Source organism: Oryctolagus cuniculus, chromosome 9, assembly GCF_964237555.1.
Source record: "Oryctolagus cuniculus chromosome 9, mOryCun1.1, whole genome shotgun sequence".
Taxonomy (NCBI): Eukaryota; Metazoa; Chordata; class Mammalia; order Lagomorpha; family Leporidae; genus Oryctolagus; species Oryctolagus cuniculus.
Genome location: NC_091440.1, coordinates 112829169 through 112853788, shown reverse-complemented (window position 1 = coordinate 112853788; position 24620 = coordinate 112829169). Strand labels below are relative to the sequence as shown.

Genomic DNA, 24620 nt, shown 5'->3' with positions numbered 1-24620 from the left:
CTAGTGGGCCAGGCTTAATCTCCAGGGCGCTCATTCTTGCTCTCTCTATTTCTTTCCTGCCCTCTCTCTCTCTTTCAAATAAATAACTACATATTTTTAAAAAGTAGTAAATTTGCTCTTCCTCTTCTTTTTTGTTCTGTTTGAACCCTAAACAGACTGGATGATGCCAACTCATACTGGTGAGAATGATCTTCCTTGCTCGGTTTTTTAAATTCAAATGCTAGTTTCTTCCAGAAACTCCCTCACAGATGAATCCAGAAATAATGCTTTATCAGCTACTAGGACAGGCCTTGACCCAGTCCAGTTGACGCCTAAAATAAACTATCATGGCCTTTTGTTTAAAAGTATTTTCGAAGCCAATGTTGTGGCATAGCCAGTAGAGCTACCGCCTTCGATGCGGCATCCTATATGAGCACTGGTGCGTGTCCTGCTCCACTTCTTATCAAGATCCCTGCTAATGACCTGGGAAAGCAGCAGAAGATGACCCAAGTGTATGGGTCCCTGACATCCATGTGGGAAAACCGTATGAAGTACCTGGCTCCTGGCTTTCGCCCGGCCCAGCCCTGGCTGCTGCAGCTGTTTGCAGAGTAAACTGGCAGATGCAAGATTTGTCTCTGTCTCTCCCTCTCTCTGTAATTCTGAATTTCGAAAAAGTAAGTAAGTGTGGGGAGCAACTGAGACTAGACTAAGTTACTGGAATTAAGACATTCTATGCATCTGCTCTCCCACAATATGGCGCTGAGAGAGAGAGACCAAACAACCTCTACGCAGCTGCCTCATCAGTTTGATAAGCTGCAGGAGCTGATCCTGCTCCTGATTGGAGGAGAGCAGCGTGCTCGGCGTATGGGCAGCAGAGTTGGGATTGGTGGAAGAGGACTATAAAGGAGGAGAGAGACAGCATGCACCAGGAACATCTAAGGGGAACATCTATCTGAAGGAACACCTGTGCAGTCCCCGAGAGAGCCGGCCGGCGGTGTGCCGCTCCTCCACGGAAGCGGGGAAAGCGGCAGGGGGTGCCGCCCCCTCCACAGAGGTGGAGGGGCCGGCAGCTAACCCAGGACGGCGTCATTCCTCCGTGAGTGAGGGAACAGCAGCTAACCCAGGAAGTGCCGAGCAGACAAAAGAACAGCGCAGGGTCTAGTGTCGCTCCTCCGCGAGAGGGGGAGCGACAAGTAAGTAAATAAATAAATAAATCTTTTAAAAAGAGTTGGTATTTTCTCTTAGGAATTTGAGTTTCTGTATTTATCTGTTCAGGGGCAAGTGTTTGTTGTAAGAACTAAGATGCAGGTTAGGATGCCCACATCCTGTGTCGGAGTGCCTGAGTTCAAGTTCTGACTCTGCTACCATTTCCAGCTTCCTGCTAATGCATACCCTCGGAAACAGCAGACGATGGCTCAAGTACTTGGGTCCCTAAAGCTCATATGGGAGACCCCAGTGAAGTTCAAAGCTCTTGACTTTAACCTGGTCCTTCCCCTGCTATTGCAGGTATTTGGAAAGAATCAGTATACAGAAGATCTCTGTCTGTCTCTCTTCCCTTTGGCTTTCCAAGAAATACAATAAATAAATTTAAAATAAAGAAATAACAAGTAAATTTATCATATACAGCATTATTACATTCATAATGTCCTTTTGAATTTCTTCATTCTAATCTATATTTTGTCTGTTCATTCATCAATATCACATCCTTTAATTATACAGGTTTGTATTAAGTTTTGCTATATGGTAGAACTAGTCCTGTTCATTCTTTCCTATTTAATATTTTTCTAATTATTACTGTTTATTTACTCTTTTGGATGAACTTTAAGATCTGTAGTGTGGCTTCAGAAAATAAAAAAAATTGTTGGTTTGCTTATTAGAACTACATTCAGTTAGAAAGAATCAACATCTTTATGATATTAGTTCTTAGGGACAGGCATTTGGCCTAGCAGTTAATTTACTGACTGGGAGACGTGCATTGCAGATTAGAGTAACAGGGTTCAAGTCCTATCTTCACTCCCAATTCCAGTTTCCTGCTAAAGCATACCCTTGGAGGTAGCAGGTGATAGTTCAAGTAGTTAGGCCCCTGCCACCCATGTAAAAGACCCTGATTGAGTTACTAGCTACAGGCTTTACTGTGGCCAACCTCCTTCTATTTTGGGGATTTGGGAAGTAAACCAATGGATGGGAGCTCTCTCTTTTTCTCACTCTCTCACTCTTTCCCTGTATTTGAAACAAATAGATGAATAAATAGACAAATATTTATTTAAAAAATCTTCTTAAACAGGAACTTTGTATATGTTTCCAATTGTTCAAGCCAACTTTTATATTTTTCAGGAAATTTTAAAAATTGTCTTCATAAACAGATTGCACACTGGCATTGGGGTATACATGTTATAGTGTTTATTCTTATGTTATTGATATTATTTTACTCAAGATAGACACTGATTTTGTCAAATGTACTCTCAGAATGTAAGGAGATTATTATAAAAATTGTCTCTTTAAATCTACCAACATACAGTTCACATTAATGAGATACAAATATTAAGCTATTCTTGCACTGTGGAAATAAATATCAATGAAATACAAATTACTGCATATTGAATAGTGCTTCATGATTTTGTAACTTACAGTTTTGTGTTAATATTCATAAGTAAGATTAATCAATGTTCACTATGCCATTTTTATCTGACATTTGTATTAATATCAGATTTGCATCATGAAGGATTGGTAAGGTTATATTTCTATGCACTAGAATAGTCTAAATAGAATGGAGTGCTATCGAGATCTTTAAAAGTTTGATGGAATTTCTTGTGAAATCATCTAAACCAGTGCTTTTGTGCAGAGAAACTATTACAGAATATTGTCTATTATTAGTATGGATATTGGTCTGCTTGAACCAGCTATTCCAAGAGTTGTCATGAATTATGTTTTGATATTTTCCCTATTCACTTCATTCCAGTTTGCAAATTTATTTACTAAAAATATAGAGTGATCACTTCATGTTTTAAAAGTCTTCTGCTTTGTTTTTTACTCCTCTTTGTCAATGTTTCATATTATATAGTTATTCCTCAGTGTCCGCCCTTTAAATTGCACTAGAAAAGTGCCTTCCACTTTGTTGATAGTTTCAGAAATTGTTTTTTGATATTTCACAGTAAAATAAGCAATAAATACAGTGAAGAGGTACTTCATGGATTGGTAGAAAATATTTGCAAATCAAATATCCAATGAGGGGTTAACATCCAAGATACTGAGGAACTCAAAGAACTCAAAGCAAGAAAAAACTTTTAAAATGAGCCAAGGAACTGAATAGATATTTCTCAAAAGACATACAAATGGCCAAAAGGTATGAAAAAAATGCTCAACTGCACTAATCACCAAGGAAATGCAAATCAAATCCACTATGAAATATGACCTCTTTACCTGTAGAATGACTATTATCAAAAAGACAAGATATAAGTGGTAGTGAGGATGTGAATTAAAAGAACACTTGTACATTATTGGTGGGAACATAAATTAGCTCAACCATTATGGCATGCAGTATGGAAATTCCTTAGAAAATTAAAAACAGAACTACTATATGATCCAGCAATCGTACTTCTGGATATTTAGCCAAAGGAAATGAAATCAGGATGTTGAAAAGATTTCTGCACTTAATGTTCATTGCAACTATTCACAATGGCCAAAATACAAGTGTCCATCAACAGATGAATGGATGAAGAAAATATGATATCACACAATGGAAGATAATTCCATTGTAAAATAATGAAAAAAGAAATGTTGTAATGTATGACAACATGGATAAACCTTGATGGCCTTATACTAAGTGAAATAAGTGAGGCACAGACAGACAAAACACAAGATCTTCAAAATGCTCATGGAAAATTCATATTTTGAAAACTTATCCATGAATTTCTCAAAAAAATTGCACAAAAGTAACTCATACTAAATTACTATAATATGCTGAACACAATCTAGTTTGAGGAACTAATAAAGACATCAGTTTGAAAATAGCTTATATCAGAGCAACATGAATTCTGCTAAAATTGAAGGAAGAACAAACATCAAATTAATGCTGAAACTTGTATAAAAGAATGGTGAAATCACAGATACTTTACAAAAATAAATCAGGAGTTTACAGATGGATAACTTGTTTTAAGAAGGGCAACAATGGGGCCAGTGTTGTGGCACAGAAGGTAAAACCACTACCTGTGTTGCTGGCATCCCAAGGGTACTGGCTGCTCCACTCAATCCAGTTCCCTGTGAATGCTCCTGGGAAAGCAGCAGAAGATGCCCCAAGGATGTGGCTACCTGCCACCCATGTGGGAGACCCAGATGGAATTCCAGGCTCTTTGCCTCAGCCTGGCCCAACCCTGGACATTGCAGCCATTTGGAGAGAGGACCAGCAGATGGAAGATCTCTGTCTCCTCCTCTCTCTGTGTCTCTTTAACTCTGCATTTCAAATAAATAAAACATTAAAAACAAAGTATAAGTTGCTATTAAACATGACGTCCACAGCAGCAGATCATCCCCATTAATTTATGGGAAAATGAGCAATGAAAAATCACATTGATGTAAAATTCCCAAATAAAATATTAAGTCCTTACTATTGAACAAGTTATTTAAATTTTTAAAAGTTAAATTCTTTAAATTTATTTATCTGAAAGGCAGAAATACAGAGAAAGAGAGAGATCTTCCATCTACTGGTTTATTCCCAAAATAGCCTCAATGACTGGGGCTGGCCAGGCAAAAGCCAGGAGCCAGGAACTTCTTCAGGGTCTCCCATGTGGGTGCAGGAACTCAAACCCTGGGGACATCTTCCACTGCTTTCCCAAGTGCACTAGCAGGGAGATGTATCAGAAGTAGAGCACGGGTTGGTGCTGTGGCACAGTGGGTTAAAGCCCTGGCCTGAAGCGCTGGCATCCCATATGGTGCCAGTTCTAGTCCTGGCTGCTCCTCTTCTGATCCAGCTCTGCTATGGCCTGGGATAGCAGTGGAAGATGGCCCAAGTCCTTGGGCCCCTGCACCTACATGGGTGGAAGCTCCTGGCTCCTGGCTTCGGATTGGTGCAGTTCCAGCCATTGTGGCCATCTGGGGAGTGAACCAGCGGATGGAAGACCTCTCTATGTCTCAACCTCTCTCTGCAACTCTGTCTTTCAAATAAATAAAAACAAATTAAAAAAAGAAGTGGAGCAGCCAGGACTCAAACTGGTGCACAACTGGGATGCTGGCACTGCAGGTGCAGGCTTAACTTTCTATGCCACAGTGCTGGCCCCTAAATGTTATTCTTATAATCATACAGAAACATACATACAGAAACAAACATAAAGAAAAACAGAGGTAATGCTACAATCAATCCACTTAAACATCAAAATTTTTCTTTTCTAATGCATGTTGTTAACTTAAAGTATTAGCACAAGAACAGTAGGAGGCTAAACATCAGAAAAATATTTCAAAGTAATTCACCATCTTACTAGAACAAGAAAGAAAAATATCTAAGATGAATAAATGAATAAAAATCTGCTACAATCTTCAAAATATATAAATTATCATCATTGTTATAAAATTATGAAAAGAAGAGAATTATCTTAGCTATATATGTTTTGTTCAATATAAAAATTTTAGACAAACTTCATGTCAGTTTAGGGACCTCACAGGAATTTTTGCTATTATAGGGATTCTTCAAGTATTATATGTCTTGTTAATACAATAAGACAACAAAAAATATAAACTATAATGACAGGTTGATATTATTGATTATTTCATTTTTAATGAAACCATAAGAGAATTAGTGTATAAAATGTCAGGACAATAAGAAGTTTAAAAATGTATTGAAAGAAAGAGCTGCATATAGTATTAATATTGTTCCTCTATGACAGTAGTAGTTAACTATTTGATATTGTACAAAATTTATGAAGTTGCTTACCTAAAAAGCAGAAAGCACAATTTAATTAAAAAGAAAAGACTATGGGAGGATTGGATTAAGATGGCTGAGTATGGAGGGAGTTTACTGCTCTAGTGTAAGAGAAGATAGTTTTAAAAAGTGGAGAGCACAGTCTCAGGGAAGAGTTAGGGAGAAAATGGCAGAGGAAACTCCATGAAAATTACAGGGACACAGCAGACCTATGTGGAGGGTGTGGACACCCACAAATCAGGGCCTCAGCAGCCAAGAACCTCCACGCCAGGTTTGGAGAGAGGTGAGACCAGACTGTAGCAGCCCAAGCCACTAGCAATAAAGCTGCGGGAAAAGTCTGGAGGGAATCAGCTTGGAACCCTTTAGGGGATGGTATACTTACAAAACTAGAAGAGAAAAAAAAGGGGTGGCAGTTTCTCTCTCTGATCACCCTGCAACAGCATCCTGCAACAAGCCGATAGAGAGCAGGCACCATTTTGGACATATGTAACAGCTGTGCCAGCTCGTGTCCACGCCCAGCAACCAGCTGGGCAGAGACTCCAGAGAATGGTGTGGAAATCTGATGGGGGGCTGGGTACTCATGACTGTAGGAGGCTTGTGTGCCAGGACTGTGAATACACTGAGACTGTGGGGTCTTGAAAACACTGAGAACGGGAAGGCTCAGGGTGTGGCTGGGACATTGGTCAGTCACTGTAGGAGGCTACACATGCTCAGAGTTCCCTGGTTGCCTGGTGAGGGACATTGCTGGGGAATCTGAGCTTACACTGAGGACAACACAGATCCTTTGTGTGGTCCTTGTGGAAGTGCAGACGAATATTATACCTACTGGGGCTAGCACCCAGGCACTGGTCTCCTTTGAGGAGAGGAGCTCAGCTGAGTCTATGCCAACAGAGCAGAAAAACCTCCCCAATGATTAAAAAAGAGAGAGAGAGAGAGAGAGAGAGATTTAACATGCCCCACCTAGGTGTCACCTTAATACTCCCTTCACCCTGGAGCACTGAACAGAGCTCCCTGGCCACATCCACCACAGGCCTCTAGGTATTCCCTGAAAGCAGACACTCCACTAATCCATATAAACTATGTCCAAAGATAAAAGCTGCCACAATAAAAAAAAAAAAAGAAATCAATGAGTATCTGCACAAATGCCAAATAATAAACACACCAATTCAAGAAATAAGAATAAGAAACACAACATGACACCCCCAAAAGAATACAACATTTAAATAATAGATTGTGAAGAACAAGAGTTTGAAGAAATGCCAGAAATGGAATCCCAAAAAATGATCACAAGATTACATAGAAGTAATCAGAAGCAAATGTATGAACTAATGAAATCCATACATGACATGAAAGAAAATTTTGCCCACAAAATTGAAATATTAAAGGGAAAGCAAAATAAAATTTTGGAAATGAAGAATTCAATAGAACAAACAAAAATGCAGTGGAAAGATTTAACACAGTTGGTGAGGCAGAAGAAAGAATATATGAGCTAGAAGACCAATCTCTGGAAATTATACAGTCAGACTTACCTCAAACGGTAGAGTTAGAAACATACCAGGGGATTCCAATTCAATCCCATCAAGGTGGCATGTACCAATGCCATCTCACTAGTCCCAGTGATCAATTTCTGTTCACAATTGATCATAATGATAGGACTAAGAACCAAATGGATCACATAAACAAGAATAGTATCTGCAAATACTAGCTGATAGAATAAAAAAGGGAGAGAAAAAAATGATCCAACATGGGAAGCGAGATACACAGCAGACCCATAGAATGGCAGATGCCCTAAACAGCACTCTGGCCTCAGAATCAGCCCTTAAGGCATGCGGATCCGGCTGAAAAGCCCATGAGAGTATTTCAGGCATGGAAAGCCAAGATACTCTGGGGAAAAAAAAAAAAAAAAACCCTAAATGAAAGATCTCCACATGTGAGATCCCAGTGGAAAGAACAGGTCATCAAAGAAGGAGGTACCTTTCTCTGAAAGGAGGAGAGAACTTCCACTTTGACCATGGCCTTGTCTAAATATGATCAGAGTCGGTGAACTCAGGGGACTTCCATAGCCTTGGCAGCTCATGACAAGAGCCTAGGGTGATTACTGATGCCATAAACAAGAGTGTCAATTTGTTAAGTCAACAACAGGAGTCACTGTGCACTTACTCCTCATGTAGGATCTTTGTCCTTAGTGTGCTGTACATTGAGATTTAATGCTATAACTAGTACTCAAACAGTATTTTTCACTTTATGTTTCTGTGTGGGAGCAAACTGTTGAAATCTTTACTTAATGTATGCTAAACTGATCTGTATATAAAGAGAATTGAAAATGAATCTTGATGTGAATGGAAGGGGAGAGGGAGTGGGAAAGGGGAGGGTTGTGGGTTGGAGGGACATTATGGGGGGGGAAGCCATTGTAATCCATAAGCTGTACTTTGGAAATTTATATTCATTAAATAAAAGTTTAAAAAAAGAAATTATACAGTCAGACAAAAAACAAGAAGAGGAAATTAGAAAAGTAAAAAACACTGTTGAGAATCTACAGGATACTATCAAAGGACCCAACATACGAGTTCTAGGAGTTCCTGAAGGCATGGAAAGAGAGAAAGGATTAAAATCAAAGAAATAAACAAAATCGAAACCGAAAAAAAAAAAAAACAATTCAAAAGATCAGCAAAATGAAAAGCTGGTTTTTTGAAAAAAATAAACAAAATTGATACATCATTGACCCAACTAACCAAAAAAATAGAGAAAAGACCTAAATTAATAAAATCAGAGGGGAAAAGGGAAATGCAACAGACACCACAGAAATAAAAACAATCATCAGAAATTACTACAAAGCACTGTATGCCAACAAACTGGGAAACCCAGAAGAAATGGATAGATTCCTGGACACATAAAACTCACCTAAATAGTGCCATGAAGACAAAGAAAACCTACACAGACCCATAACCAAGATGGAAATTCAATCAGTAATAAAGACCCTCTCAACAAAGAAAAGCCCAGGATCAGATGGATTCACTGCTGAATTCTACCAGACATTGAAAGAAGAACTAACTCCAATTCTTCTCAAGATGTTCAAAACAATTGAAAGGGAGAGAATCCTCCCAAATTCTTTCTATGAAGCCAGTATCACCCTAATCCCTAAATCTGAAAAAGGGAACTACACACAAATTTCCCAGATGAACATAAATGTAAAAATCCTCAACAAAATTCTAGCCAATTGAATCCAACAACACATCAGAAAGATCATTCACCGAGACCAAGTGGGATTTATCCCTGGTATGCAGGGATGGTTCAACATTCACAAATCAATCAATGTGATACACCACATTAACAATCTACAAATAAAAACCATATGATTATCTCAATAGATGCAGAGAAAGCATTTGATAAAATACAACACCCTTTCACAATGAAAACTTTAAGCAAATCGGGTATAGAAGGAACATTCTTCAACACAAAGAAATTTATGACAAACCCATGGCCAGCATCCTAATGAATGGGAAAAAAGTTGGAAGCATTCCCACTTAGATTTGGAACCAGATCTGGAACCAGATGACCACTGTCACTATTGCTATTCAGTATAGTCCTGGAAGACTTAGCCAGAGCCATTAGGCAAGAAAAAGAAATAAAAGAAATACCAATTGGGAAGGAGGAAGTCAAACTATCCCTCTTTGCAGATGACATGATACTATATATAAGGGATCCAAAAGACTCCACTAAGAGACTATTTAACTCAGAATAGCTTGGTAAAGTAGCAGAATAAAAAGTCAATACACGGGGCCGGTGCTGTGGCTCAGCAGGTTAATGCCCTGGCCTGAAGTGCCAGCATTTCATATGGGTCCCATATAGATGCTGGTTCGACACCTGGCTGTTCTTCTTCTGACCCAGCTCCCTGCTATGGTCTTGGAAAGCAGTAGAAGATGGCCCAAGACCTTGGGTCCCTGCACCCACATGGGAGACCTGGAAGAAGCTCCTGGCTCCTGGCTTCAGATTGGCACAGCTCCGGCCTTTGCGGCCAATTGGGGAGTGAACCATCAGATGGAAGACCTCTCTCTCTCTCTCTCTCTCTCTCTCTGCCTCTCCTCTCTCTGTGTAACTCTGACTTTCAAATACATAAACAAATCTTAAAAAAAGAAGTCAATACACAAAAATCAACAGCCTTTGTTACACAGACAATGCCATGGCTAAGGAAGAACTTTTATGATCAATTCCATTCATAATAGCTACAAAAAAAAATCAAATACCTTGGAATAAATTTAACCAAGGATGTCAATGATCTCTACAATGAGACTCACAAAATATTACAGAAAGAAATAGAAGATACAAAAAAATGGAAAAAATTTTTCATGTTCATGGATTAGAAGAATCAATATCATCAAAGTGTCTATACTTCCAAAAGCAATACCAATGCAATACCAATCAAAATACCAATGACATTCATCTCAGATATACAAAAAATGATGTTGAAATTCATATGGAAATACAGGAGACCCCGAATAGCTAAAGCTATCTTATACAACAAAAACAAAGCCGGAGGCATTACAATACCAGATTTCAGGACATACTACAGGGCAGCTATAATGAAAGCAGCTTAGTACTGGTACAAAACATATGGAAGGACCAATGGAACAGAATAGAAATACCAGAAATCAGTTCAAGCATCTACAACCAACTTATATTTGACAAAGGAGCTAAAAATCAATCCCTGGAGCAATGACAATCAAAGGGTGCTGGGAAAACTGGATTTCCACATGCTGAAGTATGAAGCAAGACCCCACCTTACACTTTATACAAAAATCCACTCAAAATGGATTAAAGACCTAAGTCTATAACCCAACACCATCAAATTATTAGGAAACATTGGGGAAACCCTGCAAGACACTGGTATAGACAAAGACTTTTTGGAAAATACCCCACAAACACAAGCAATCAAAGCCAAAATGGGATTACATCAAATTAAGAAGCTTTTGTCCTGCAAAAGCAACTCTCAGGAAAGTGAAGAGGGAATTGACAGATGAGAGAAATTTTTTGCAAACTATTCAACTGATAAAAGATTAATAACCAGAATATATAAAGAGATGAAGAAATTCAACAATAGCAAAACAAACAACCCAGTGAAGAAAATCAACAAACAACAAATGCTGGCAAGGATGTTGGGGAAAAGGTACCCTAATCCACTGTGGGTGGGAATGTAAACTGGTAGTACAGTATGGAGATATCTCAAAAATCCGAATAAAGACCTACCATATGACCCAGCCATCCCACTCCTGGGAATTTACCCAAGGGAAGTGGAATCAGCATATGAAAGAGCTATCTGCACCCCCATGTTTATTGCAGCTCAACTCACAATAGCTAAGACATGGGATCAACCCAGATGCCATAAAGAAATTATGGCATATGTACACTATGGAATACTACACAGCAGTAAAAAAAATGAAATCAGTCATTTATAACAAAATGGATGAATCTGGAAAACATCATACTTAGTGAAATAAGCCAGTCTCAAAGGGACAAATAGTACATGTTTTCCCTGACCTTTGTTAACTATAGAGCACCTAAAAGGCAATCTGTAGAAGAGAAATTGACACTTTGAGAAGTAATCACTTGAATAGCCCTTGTCTTTACTGCAGGGGAACAGTTTTTTTTTATATATATATATACTATTTGTTGAACTCTTTATTTAACAGAGTTAAACATATGTGTATGAAGTCAATTGAAAATAGGTCTCAGTAAAAAATAAGAATGAGAATAAGAGAGTGAGGAGGAAGAGGATTTAGTTGTATGGGTGGGAGAGTGGACACAGTGGGAAGAACCACTATGTTCTTAAAGTTGTAATTATGAAATGTATGAAGTTTTTCACTGTAAAGTGGTATAGTTCTGCATACATTCCTATGGACTTACATCTAAGGGTACAGTTTAAAACCTTGCCATGGGTTCGCAAATCCCCTTAAGCCAGGTGGTAAAAATACAATCTTAAGTGTTAAAGTGATCATATAGATAGGATTAAGGGTCTGATAATAATAATGGATAGAATTAAAAAGTAGTGAATACTCCAACATGGGAAGAAGTCCACACAGCAGATGACAATCACTTTAAATAGCACTGTGGCCAGTGCCGTGGCTCACTAGGCTAATCCTCCACCTTGCGGCGCCGGCACACCAGGTTCTAGACCTGGTTGGGGCGCCGGATTCTTCCCGGTTGCCCCTCTTCCAAGCCAGCTCTCTGCTGTGGCCAGGGAGTGCAGTGGAGGATGGCCCAAGTGCTTGGGCCCTGCACCCCAAGGGAGACCAGGAGAAGCACCTGGCTCCTGCCATCGGATCAGCGCGGTGCGCCGGCCGCAGTTTGCCGGCCGCGGCGGCCATTGGAGGGTGAACCAACGGCAAAGGAAGACCTTTCTCTCTGTCTCTTTCTCTCACTGTCCACTCTGCCTGTCAAAAAAAAATTTAAAAAAAAAAATAGCACTGTGACCTCAGAATCAGTGCTTAAGGTATTCTGGTCTAGCTGAAAAGCCCATGAGAGCATTTCCAGCATGGAAGGCCAAGACACTGTGGCAAAAAAATGTCCTACTTGAAGAATCTCGGTGGGTGAGACCCCAGTGGAAAGAAGTGGTCTTCAAGGAAGGAGGTACTTTTCTCTGAAGGGAGGAGAGAACTTCCACTTTGCTTATGGCCTTGTCTAAATACTGATGGAGTTTGTGCAACTCAAAAGGCTTCCATAGCCTAGGCAGCTCATGTCAAGAGCCTCGGCTGATCACTGACATCATACATAACGGTATTAACTATTAAATTAACAACAGGAGATACAGTGCACTAACTTCCCATGCAGGACCTCTGTCCTCAAAGAGTTGTATTATAATTATGTCTAAGTGCTTATAAAAGATGTGTCACTCTTGGGTGCTTCTTTAAAGTTAATTACGTTTCTTTAAAAAAAAAAAAAACAGAAGAAGTGAAATTAACTTCAAGTTGCAATGACTTTTAACAGCATTGTCTCCACTGTTGAGGAATAGTTTTGGTTTTGATTTTATGGTTTTTTTTCATGCAAATTGTTGAACTCTTTACTTAGTATAGAGTTGATCTTCTGTGTATAAAGTTAATCAAAATGGATTTTAGTGGAGAAAGGGACTGGGAATTGGAGAGGGAGGAGGAAGAGGTTTGGGAGAGCGGGTGGGAGGGTGGGTATGGTGGGAAGAATCACTATATTACTAAAGTTATATTTATGAAATGCAAGAAGTCTGTCTTCTTTAAATAAAAGGTTTCTTTGGAGGGGAAAAATAAATTTAAAAAAAGGAAGGGGGAATATCTCAGGATACAGGGTGATCAGATAAGTTTGGAGTGTCTAGCACATTGTGATCATTGTGCTCGGTGTTGGGAGACAATGTTGAGTAAATACAGTTGTGCCTTTACCATAGAAAAGGAAAAGACTGGAAGGGAAGATGTACAGAAAAGCCTATAAGTTTCTAAAGGGAAGGACATGGTAGTAGGAAGACATATAAGGAGCCTCCAAAAGGTTCAAGGAAAATGTGTATTATGAAAAAGCTTTGCATGGATTTCAAGATTTTTTTGCACTAAAATAAACTGATCTTTTAATTTTGAATTCCCACAAAAAAAGAAAAGTCTAATATTCATTAGAGGAGAAACAAATTGTATATGTGTAGAAGTAATGGTGGGGAGTGGTTAACATCAATTTTCCTCTAAAATAATGTATTAATCATACATATTGCAAAATTATAATAAAAATCTCATGAAGTTTTTGAAGGAAAGAGCTTAAATTAATTCAAATATTATATTAATGAATAAAATCTCTGAGTAGTTAATACATTTGGAAACAAGAAGAGAAAATATGCTTCTACTCAAGATACTTTACAAAGCCAAATTAAAATTGTATGGTAATGAAATAGGAGCAAATAACCAGTAATAGAATTCATAATGAATTTTATATTCATTTGACTTAGAGTATGATCTTAGTATAAAAGATATTTAGGTAGCTTTTAAATGGAAGAGAATGAGGTGATTTTGCAAATGCTATTAGGATAACTAGTCATTATATGGAGAAATATAATGTTGGATATCTACCTCATGCCATGTATTAAAGTAAACTTTAGATAGATGACAATTTAAATATAAAATAATAAATGAGGCACAAGAGAATATTTCTGTGACTTCCCTAACATTCTAAAAGTATAAGCCATATAAACAAAATAAATATATACATTTGACTACATATATTGAAATTTCTTTTAAATAAAGGTCACCTTAGATAAATAAATTAGACAGATGCAGACTGGGAAAAGCATTTTCAATTTTCATAACTGACAAGAGTTAATGTTGAGAATAAATAAGGAACTCCTGAAATGAGCAAGAGAAATACTGGAAACCCAACAGAAATGTAAGGCGCATATTCCATTTTAACCTACCAATTTCACTCTACATATGCTTATGTATCAGAAAGCTTTTCAAAGACTGTATATCTAGGTCATTCACACAGTATTGCTTGTAGCAGGTGAGGTGAAAACAACATGCCCATCACTAACAGAATGGCTACAAAACATGTGATAATATAGATAGACTGGAACTGCTATTGTAGCAGTCATAAGCTTGAACTAACTTTGTAACACTGATAGTCTTCACAAACATAACATTGCATGACAATGATAAGAAAAATGCTCTTCACTCTGGCCTCAGAATCAGCCCTAAAGGCATTCGGATCTGGCTGAAAAGCCCATGAGAGTATTTCAGGCATGGAAAGCCAAGACACTCTGGCAAAAAGATCTCTGTGAGTGAGATCCCAGTGGAAAGAACAGGTCTTCAAAGAAGGAGGTACCTTTCTCTGAAGGGAGGAGAGAACCTCCACTTTGACTATGACCTTGTCTAAACAAGATAAGAGTCGGGAACTCAGAGGGCTTCGATAGCCTTGGAAACTCGTGACTGGAGCATAGGGAGATTACTGATGCCATAGACAGGAGTGTCAATTGGTAAAGTCAACAACAGGAGTCACTGTGCACTTACTCCTCATGTAGGATCTCTGTCCTTAATGTGCTGTGCATTGAGATTTAATGCTATAACTAGTACTCAAACAATATATTTCACTTTGTGTTTCTATGGGGGTGCAAACTGTTGAAATCTTTACTTAATGCATACTAAACTGATCCTCTGTAAAAAAAAAAAAAAGAAAAAAAAAGAAATTATCAACTCCCAACTTGACTCTCACTGGGATTAAACATGACAATAGGTCTGATCTGATTTCATCATCATTTAAAAAAAAATCATCTATTATTTTTCACTTTATGTTTCTGTGTGGGAGCAAACTGTTGAAATCCTTACTTAATGTATACTAAGCTGATCTTTTGTATATTAAGATAATCAAAAATGAATCTTGATGTGAATGGAAGGGGAGAGGGAGTGGGAAAGGGGAGGGTTGTGGGTGGGAGGGACGGTATGGGGGGGAAGCCATTGTAATCCATAAATCGTACTTTGGAAATTTATATTCATTAAATAAAAGTTAAAAAAAAAAGAAAAATGCTCTTGTAACTTTCAGTTTTAGCATTTAATTTGTATGTATATTAGCCTGACAGGAAAATGATACCTTACATGTTTCAAAGATTGATACACATACAAGTGTGGATGGTAGATCACAGGGACCTACACAACTGGGTGTCTATTTAAAGGATAGAGAAATGGAATTGGGTGTGGGGACTGATGAAGGAAAAAATAATAAAGTATCACAAAACAAACACAAATCCTTGGAAAAACTATGACCTTAATTTGCCATAATTTGAAGAGTGTTATTAATTGTATTTATTGTCCCAGAGGGAGAAAAAAGTAGCTGTGTGGGTCAACAATAAAAGTGGAGAATAAGAAACATGGGTTTTATTACTCACTATCTAGAGAGGAAAGCATCATAATAGACTGATTTAAGAATCCCATTCTCTTAGTAGGGGCAGATATTTAGCTTCGTGAGATGCCTGCATCCCACATTGGGATCCTGGCTCAAGTCCTGGCTCCTTCACTGTCCATCTAACTTCGTGCTCGTGAGCATCCTGGGAGGCAGCTGATGAGGCTCAAGTATTTAGGTTCACACCATTCACATAGGAGACACAGATTGAGTACGGGGCACTGGCTTTGGTCTGTCTCAGCTTTGGCTGTTGCAGGCCTTTAAGGAGTGAACTTGCATATAGAAAATCTGTGTTTTTCTCTGTCTCACTTATTTTCAAATAAAATGAAAAATTTTAATTAAAATATTTTTAAGAACAGATGGGGCTAGCAATCATGAGGTATACACCATTTTCCTGGGCTATGGACAGAGTCCTTGTGTTTGATAATGGTATCTACTCATATGAAGTCTTAGTCCTTTTGTGTTCTACAACAGAATACTACAGACTGGATAATCTATAAAAAGAAGCAAAGAAATTTATTTCTCACAGTTCTGAAGGCTGAGAAGTCCAATATCAAAGTGCTGGCATATGGTGAGGGTCTTTTTGCTGCTCATCCTTGCTGTGTTAACCTACAAGAGAGCAAGGGGACCTAATTCATTATTTGTCAGAGGTTCACTTGTGAGGGTGTTAATCCATTCAAGAGGGCAAAACCCTGGTGACCTAATCAGCTCTAAAGGGTCCCTCTTCTCATTAGTGTTGCACTGGGGATTAAGTCAGCAACCCATGAACTTTGAGAGACATGTTCAAACCATAGCATGTAAATTGGGGGCATGTGTGTTCTCCCTATAGAGGCATATCCATTGTGGAGACCAAATCACCAGATAATCAGAATTTGATGATGCTAAGCATTTGGAGCTAGACCTTATCTCCCTGGTAACATCAATAGATTTCCTGTAGAAAAAAATACATATTGATTAGAAGAAGGAAACAACTGCTATGCCTGACAGCTTATATTGTAGTATAAGAACACTGATATTATAGTTACCCTTTTATGATTCAATATCTTAAGAATGAGATCTTAGATCCTGATAAATTCATCAAAATGAGATAGTTTTTTATGTTGACTAATTTTTAAAACTTAGAAATTGATTTTGTTTGTTTTTTAAACTTTTATTTAATGAATATAAATTTCAAAAGTACAACTTTTGAATTATAGCAGATTTCCCCCCATAATCTCCCTCCAAACCCACAAACCATCCCATCTCCGTCTCCCTCCCATCCCATTCTTCATTAAGATTCATTTTTAATTATCTTTATATACAGAAGATCAACTTAGTATATACTAAGTAAAGATTTCAACAGATTGCACCCACACAGACACACAAAATAGAAAGTACTGTTGAACACTAGTTTTACCATTAATTCACATAGTACAACATATTAAGGACAGAGATCCTACATGGGGAATAAGTGCACAGTGACTCCCATTGTTGATTTAACAGCCAACACTCTTATTTCTGATGTCAGTAATCACCCAAGGCTCTTGTCATGAGTTGCCAAGGCTATGGAAGTCTCTTGAGTTCACCAACTCCAACCTTATTGAGACAAGGCCATAATCAAAGTGGAAGTTCTCTCCTCCTTTCAGAGAAAGGTACCTCCTTCTTTGATGTCCCATTCTTTCCACTGGGATCTCACTCATAGAGTTCTTTCATTTAGGTCATTTTTTTGCCACAGTGTCTTGGCTTTCCATGCCTGAGAAACTCTCATGGGCTTTTTAGCTGGATCCGAATGCCTTAAGGGCTGATTCTGAGGCCAGAGTGCTGTTTGGGGCATCTGCCATTCTATGAGTCTGTGTGTATCCTGCTTCCCGTGTTGGCTCGTTCTCTCCTTTTTAATTCTGTCATTATTATTAGCAGATACTGGTCTTGTTTATGTGATCCCTTTGACAGTTAATACTATCTTTATGATCAATTATGAACTTAAACTGATCACTTTAACTAGTAAAATGGCATTGGTACATGCCACCTTAATGGGATTTGGAATCCATGGCATGTTTCTAACTCTACCATTAGGGGTAAGTCCAAGTGAACATGTGCCAAACTGTATATCTCCTCCCTTTCTTACTCCCACTCTTATTTTTAACAGGGATCAATTTTCAGTTAAATTTAAATGCCTAAGAATAATTGTGTGTTAATTAAAGAATTCAACCAATGATATTAAGTAGCACAAGAAAATACTAAAAAGAATAAAATAGTAAGCTCTTCCTCAACAGTCAGGACAAGGGCTGATCAAGTCATCATTTCTCATAGTGTCCATTTCACTTCTACAGGTTTCTTTTTAGGTGCTCAGTTGTCACAGATCAGGGAGAACATATAATATTTGTCCCTTTGGGACTGGCTTATTTCACTCAGCATAATATTTTTCAGATTCTTCCATTTTGTTGCAAATGACTGGATTTCATTTTTTTTACTGCTGAATAGTATTCTATAGAGTACATATCTCATAATTTCTTTATCCAGTCTTCTGTTGATGGGCATTTAGTTTGATTCCATTTCTTAGTTATTGTGAATTGAGCTGCAATAAACATTAAGGTGTAGACAGCTCTTTTATTTGCCAATTTAAATTCCTTTGGGTAAATTACGAGAAGTGGGATGGCTGGGTCATGTGGTAGGGCTATATTCAGGTTTCTGAGGAATCTCCAAACTGTCTTCCATAGTGACTTTACCAGTTTGCATCCCCACCAACAGTGGATTACTGTGCCTTTTTCTCCATTTAAATTGATTTTGTTTCTTTAAAAAAGTTTCCCACTCTCATTTCAATATTTATGAGAAGATTGAATTTGAATGTTAAAAAATAGAAGTCTTTATTGTTGAAGAAACCTTCTAATATGAAAAGAATTATATTGCCTGGGCCATTATCAGTTATAATTTTAAATTGTTATAAACATTAAGCTGTCCTGTGCGTAGACATGCAATACAAATCATGACCCCTATCCCCACCTCCCAGATTATGCCATAAAAACAAGGAATGATATTTGATCAACTGCCTTCTTTCTTCTATTACTCTCTTGGAGTTGACATTCTAATTACAATTTCAACCACTTATATTTTAGTCCTGCCAAAAATAATTTATGTGGTTCTTTCATCATTTGAAATAGTCACAGTCTAAAAGTTTCAGAAATCATTTTCCCTTTTCCTAGAAAGAACATTCTTGATTATATCTGTGACCTGACCTCTCAAAGAGGAAAATCCAAAGGAAACCCAAATCCTACACAAAGAGTGTGCCCAGGGCCCATAGCATCTGTGTTCCCTGGGAGCTCCTTAGGAAAGGGAAGCCTCAGCCCTTGCTCCAGTCTACTGAGTTAGAATTTTCATTTTAACAGAATCCTTGAGTGATTTACAAGCATTTTAAAGTCTGAAAATTGCTGGTTTTCCCAACACTGGCCAATCATCAAAGTCACATTGAAGGGTTTTAAAAGTACTAAGTCTTGGATCTTGCCCATGGAAATTCTGATTTACTCAGTATGAGAAGGATCTAAGTCTCTGTGTTTTTAAAACTTCCAGTGTTTGGCCACATTCAGGAACCAATTTGTAAAATGTTTTCATCAGTAATACCCAGTGATTAATTCTATCAAGTGTAAATATCCATTTCATTGTTTACAGGAAATTCCTCTTCTCTACTATGATAGATGCAGACACATCTTGAAGCACATAAAAAGACACCCTTTGGAGATAAATACTAGTTCTACTCTATAGAAAATGAAGTTGTGGCTAGAGAGATGAAGCAATCTGTTAAAATTACATTACTATAATTTAATCCAGTACATAAACATCCTGCCTCAAAATAGGTTTTTTTTCTACTATGCCAAAACTAGTCTCTCCTTTTTTACAACTGCTGAGTCTAGATAGAAAATTTCCTTCTACATTCAGCAGAGCTCTCATTGCAGTTGCTGTCTGGCCGAGAGGTTGGTGTTGGGAAGTAGGGAGAAGACTCCACTCTCACAATAAGTTTTGTGTTCTCTTTTCTCTGAAGAAGTTTACAATGGGCTAGTTACATCTCTTATTTTTTCCTATCAAAGCTATTACCATTTTCTAAACTCATTGCCAAAATTCATGGGGAAATAAAATCCCATAACTTCATCACCGTAACACAACTCTGTTTTAATATGGTCACTTCTAGTTTTTGGCCCCATACATTACACAGATATATATAGTGAAGATTACTGAAACTTTTTCTCAAATTCCTCAGTATTGTTCCTTCAAAAACAGATTGTGGTGACATGAAAGTTGCTGGACTCACTAATTCAGGACAACAGCAAAATAGAGAAAGGAAGAATCTTGAGGTTCACAGAGCAGCTTCCTATTTGCAGCCACATCTTGCTATCTTTGATCATCGTGATGTTATCATCATGTCTGCATACACATTCTTCTTCTCCAGTCTCACGCATCATTCATTCCATTGCATTTTGGTTCTGAAGGTAATTAAACAGAGCAAAGTTTGTAAGTTTTTACTGGCTTTGATTAGTCTCCCATCTCTAAATTTTAAAAAGTATGTAATTTGGGGGACATCATCGTGGTGCAGTGGGTTAAGCCACCACTTGCGACAATGCCATCCCATATGGGTGCAAGTTCAAGTCCAAGCTACTCTACTTCTAATCCAGCTCCCTGTCAGTGCTCCTGGAAAATCAGCAGAAGATGGCCTAAGTAGTTGGGCCCCTACCATCCACATGGGAGACCCTGATGAATTCCCAGATTCTTGGCTTTGGCCTTGCCCAGGCCATTATGGGAGTGAACTAGCAGATGAAAGACTCTCTCTCTCTCCTTCTCTCTCTCACTCTCTCCCTCTTTCAAACAGATATTTTTTAAAAAATATATGCAATTTTAACAAAAAACAAGTTGGATTATTTGAGTATTTCCTCTCCCCTCAAGCAATTGTCCTAAATATTTTCAGGGGAACATGGATTAAAAGAGTTGTATTTGATTTTGTTTTTTGTTTTTAAGGCAGAGAGACGAAAGATACAGAGAAAAAGAGAAAAGAGCTCTCATAGAGCTACAGTTCTTAAAATGAGTTTCAAAAATCAAAGAAAAGTGGGAAGAATTCCTCTTCATGATATTCAAACTCGGTGTATAGCTGAAGTATTTAAGATAGCATTATTGATGGAGAGTTAGACATAAAAATCAGTGGAATAGGGAACTCAGAAATCGACTCACACAAGTATGTACAATTAATTTTTTATTATTTGAGAGGCAGAGAGAAAGAGCTCCCATCCACTGGTTCACTCTTTAAATGCCTGTAACAGCCAAGCTGGGACTAAACAGAAGCCAAGAGCTCGTAATTCAACCAGTTTTCCCACAAAGGTGGCAGGATCCCAATTACTTGAGCTATCCTCATGCCTCCTATGCTCTGCATTAGCAAGAAGCAGGAGCCAGAAGCCACGGCTGAGAATGGAAACTAGGATGCAGACATCTTGACCACTAGACTAAACACCAGCTCTCAATTAGTTTTTGGCAAAGAAAAGTAACTCAATAATTATCTTTTAAATTAACAGCAATGGAGAAATTGGCCTCAATTGGCAAAAAAAAAAAAAAATCTTGACTTGTAATTATACAAAAATTGATTTAGACAAATATATCTCATACAAAATGAGATAGGGATAAAAAATGTGAAGTGCAAAATGCGAAACTGAAACATCTACAGAAAATAACAGGAGAAAATATTTGGAACCTATGACTAGCCAAAAGTTCTTAGATATGAAACCAAAAGCACAATCCTAAGAAGAAAAACTGATAAATTAGACCTCATTAAAATTATGAAGATTTCCAAAATATGCTGTGAAATGTAGAAAAGATATAGATTCACAGAAAATAATTGCAAATCACTTATTGTGTGACAAAGCATTTATATGTAGAAGCACATGAAAATGTGTTCAATATCATTAGCTATTAAGTGAAATGCAAATTGGAATCACAAAGTATATTGGAATAACTGAAATATAAAATAGTGACAACATCAAATGCTAGTGAGAATGAGATGAAATGGGATCACTCACAGGTTGCTGCTGTAAACACAAAATGATTTAAGTCCACTCAGAGAAACAGTTCAGCAATTAAGAAAAAAAAAAATGAGCGGCAGACACATACTACAGTTAGGTCACTACCACCTGGGATGACTGCATCCATATAGGACAGCTTTGTTCAAGTGCTGGCTCCCCTGCTTCCAATCCAGATTCCTGCTAATGTGCACTCTGGGAGGCAGCAAAGCATGGTCCAGTTAGTAGCATTCCTGCACCAACATGGGAGACCAGGATTGAGCTCCAAGCTCCCAGCTTTGGCCTGGCTACCCCTAGTTGTTGCAGACATTTGGAGAATGGACCAGTGGATAGAAGATCTCTCTGTGTGTCTCTCTGATTTTCAAATAGAATGAAGATACAGAAAACCTAAAGAAAGAAACATGAAATTACCATGTAGATCAACAATTGCACACTCAGACATTTATCCCAGAGCAATGCGAACTTATATTCATAGCAAGAAATGAGAAAAATACCAGATGTCTTTCAACAGCTGAATAAACAGTAACTAACACATGTCTTTCAATCACTTGGATTAATAGGAATAAGAGAATCTGCCCCAATTGCCATTTGTCTCAAGGACAACATGGGAAAGTGACTGGGGAAAATCAAAAGCATGGTGAAAATGTTACATCAGAATGTTTTTACCTCAATCATTGAAGGGAAAATTCTAAGACCTCACTGCCCTAGCATGGCAGGTAGCAGGCTGAGTCATCCACTTAACCTTCCCTTCAAGGTTTGCACAGCATTTCACCAATGTCAAATGGCTTTTGTAAGCAGTGTTTATCTGCTTGTGCTCTTACTAGGAGCATCAAGATACCTAATTCCCTTTTCTTAAACCGTGCCCCAACATCTGTCTATGTTCAGTAAAGGAGCTTCAGTTCTGCAAAATGCAGTCACATGTCCATTGGGTTGCTTTGTATGAATCTCTAACAAGGCAATGTGATGCTTATGAATTTTTTCCTTCCTACATTAAATGAAAGAGAGAGGGAGAGGGAGAGGGAGAGAGAGAGAGGGAATTTTTCCTCACTTTTAAATTCAAGATGAAAATGTTGCTGAAGGCAGGGAATACTTACAATCATTACTCATTTTTTTTTCATGTATTTTTTTCTGTGCTGTAGCTTAATGTACAGATCAGGCCAAATCATTATCTGGGATTTCGATAACTATGACAAAGGTCTCTCCTACTCATCTTAACTAAAGCGGCTGGGATCTCTCCCAGTGAACAAAAGCATTAATAGTAAAGAAGCTTGAAATGTTTGGAGTGTCAGGTAACAGACTGGGACTCTAGCACCTTTTCTTGCTCTTCCAAATTCTATTTCTACGCTCTAAGAAGCAGTAGGCACTATCCCATCAAGGAGATTTTAACATTGCACCAAGGTACTTCAAACATTCATGGAAAGTGGAATTAAACTTATTTTGGTGCATAAATATTTGAAATCCTTGCATAGTTATTTCAGGAGTTTATAGGCGATGTCCTTGTATGCATGGATTTCAATGTTTTTGCAGCAAAATGAATTTATCTTTTAGAGCCACTTTACAGGAAATTCGGAAGCACCAGCTCTTCTTATTTAGTAAACATGTGTTCCTCAGCAGGAAATTTCACCCCTTGCGGTTTCATATGCAGCATGGGGATAACAATGATGAGATCTACCACATGTCTAAAAATATGTCTAGTTCCTGGTACAAAGTAGTCTTTCAACAAATGTTCGCTACTGCTATCCTTATTATCACCATCAGTAGCATTAAAATAATTTTTTCAAAAATTATATGGTCATTAGGATTTTCTTCTTAGAATATGCACAGCTATTAACTAATACTATTTCCTTTCTTTAAATATTAAATTATTTATTTGCTTCTATTCCACTCTACAGAAACACAAAATTTTAATAAATATCCTGAGAATTAACAAATCTTCCCCTGTAATACTTAACACTAACAATATACACAAAGAAAAATTATCTGCCTCTATATCACCAAAATCACTTTTTTTTTTTTTTTTTTTGGACAGGCAGAGTTAGACAGTCAGAGAGACAGAGAGAAAGGTCTTCCTTCCATTGGTTCACTCCCCAAATGGCCTCTACAGCCGGCGTGCTGCGCCAATCCAAAGCCAGGAGCCAGGTGCTTCCTCCTGGTCTCCCACGTGGGTGCAGGGGCCCAAGCACTTGGGCCATCCTCCACTGCCTTCCCAGGCCACAGCAGAGAGCTGGACTGGAAGAGGAGCAACCGGGACAGAATCTGGGGCCCCACCAGGACTAGAAACCAGGGTGCCGGCACCACAGGTGGAGGATTAGCCAAGTGAGCCGCGGTGCCAGCCAACCCAAAAATCATCTTAATTTAACTTCTCAATACTCTTGTATTCCATATCATTAGAGAAGGTGCTTAATAAACTAGCCATAATGATAAGTAAGCTAATTTCTTGCCTGTTTTCAGGACTTGCGGTACACTTTAAAAATGTATAATAAGCAGTGGGTGTTTAGCCTAGCAATTAAGATACCCATGTTCCATATAGAAGTACTTGAGTCTGATCCCTGTCTCCAGCTCCTGACTTCAGCTTCCTGCTAATGCAGACCCTGGAAGACAGAAGTGATGGTTCCAGTAGTTTGGTCCCTCCACCCAGAGAGATAGCAGGGAGACCTGGATTGTGTTCTTGGCTCCCAACTTTGGCCAAGGCCACTCTGAGCCTTTGGGAGCATTTTAGGAGTGAACTTGCAGAATGGAGCATTCTCTCTCTCTCTCTCTCTCTCTCTCCCTCCCTCCCTCCCTCCCTCTCTCGTTCTTGCCCTCTCTTT

At 38.2% G+C, this 24620-nt stretch overlaps 1 long non-coding RNA gene across 1 annotated transcript in view; it reads right to left on the bottom strand.

Moving 5' to 3' along the window:
- LOC127492070 (uncharacterized) overlaps positions 1-22819 on the bottom strand; it is a 58303-nt gene extending 35484 nt beyond the window's left edge. The window contains exons 1-3 of the long non-coding RNA XR_011379004.1: positions 21922-22819; positions 20061-20232; positions 16309-16712 (exon numbers count right to left, since the gene is read on the bottom strand). This is a non-coding gene — a long non-coding RNA (uncharacterized lncRNA). The remainder of the gene's footprint in view (positions 1-16308; positions 16713-20060; positions 20233-21921) is intronic.
- Positions 22820-24620: the final 1801 nt, after the last annotated feature.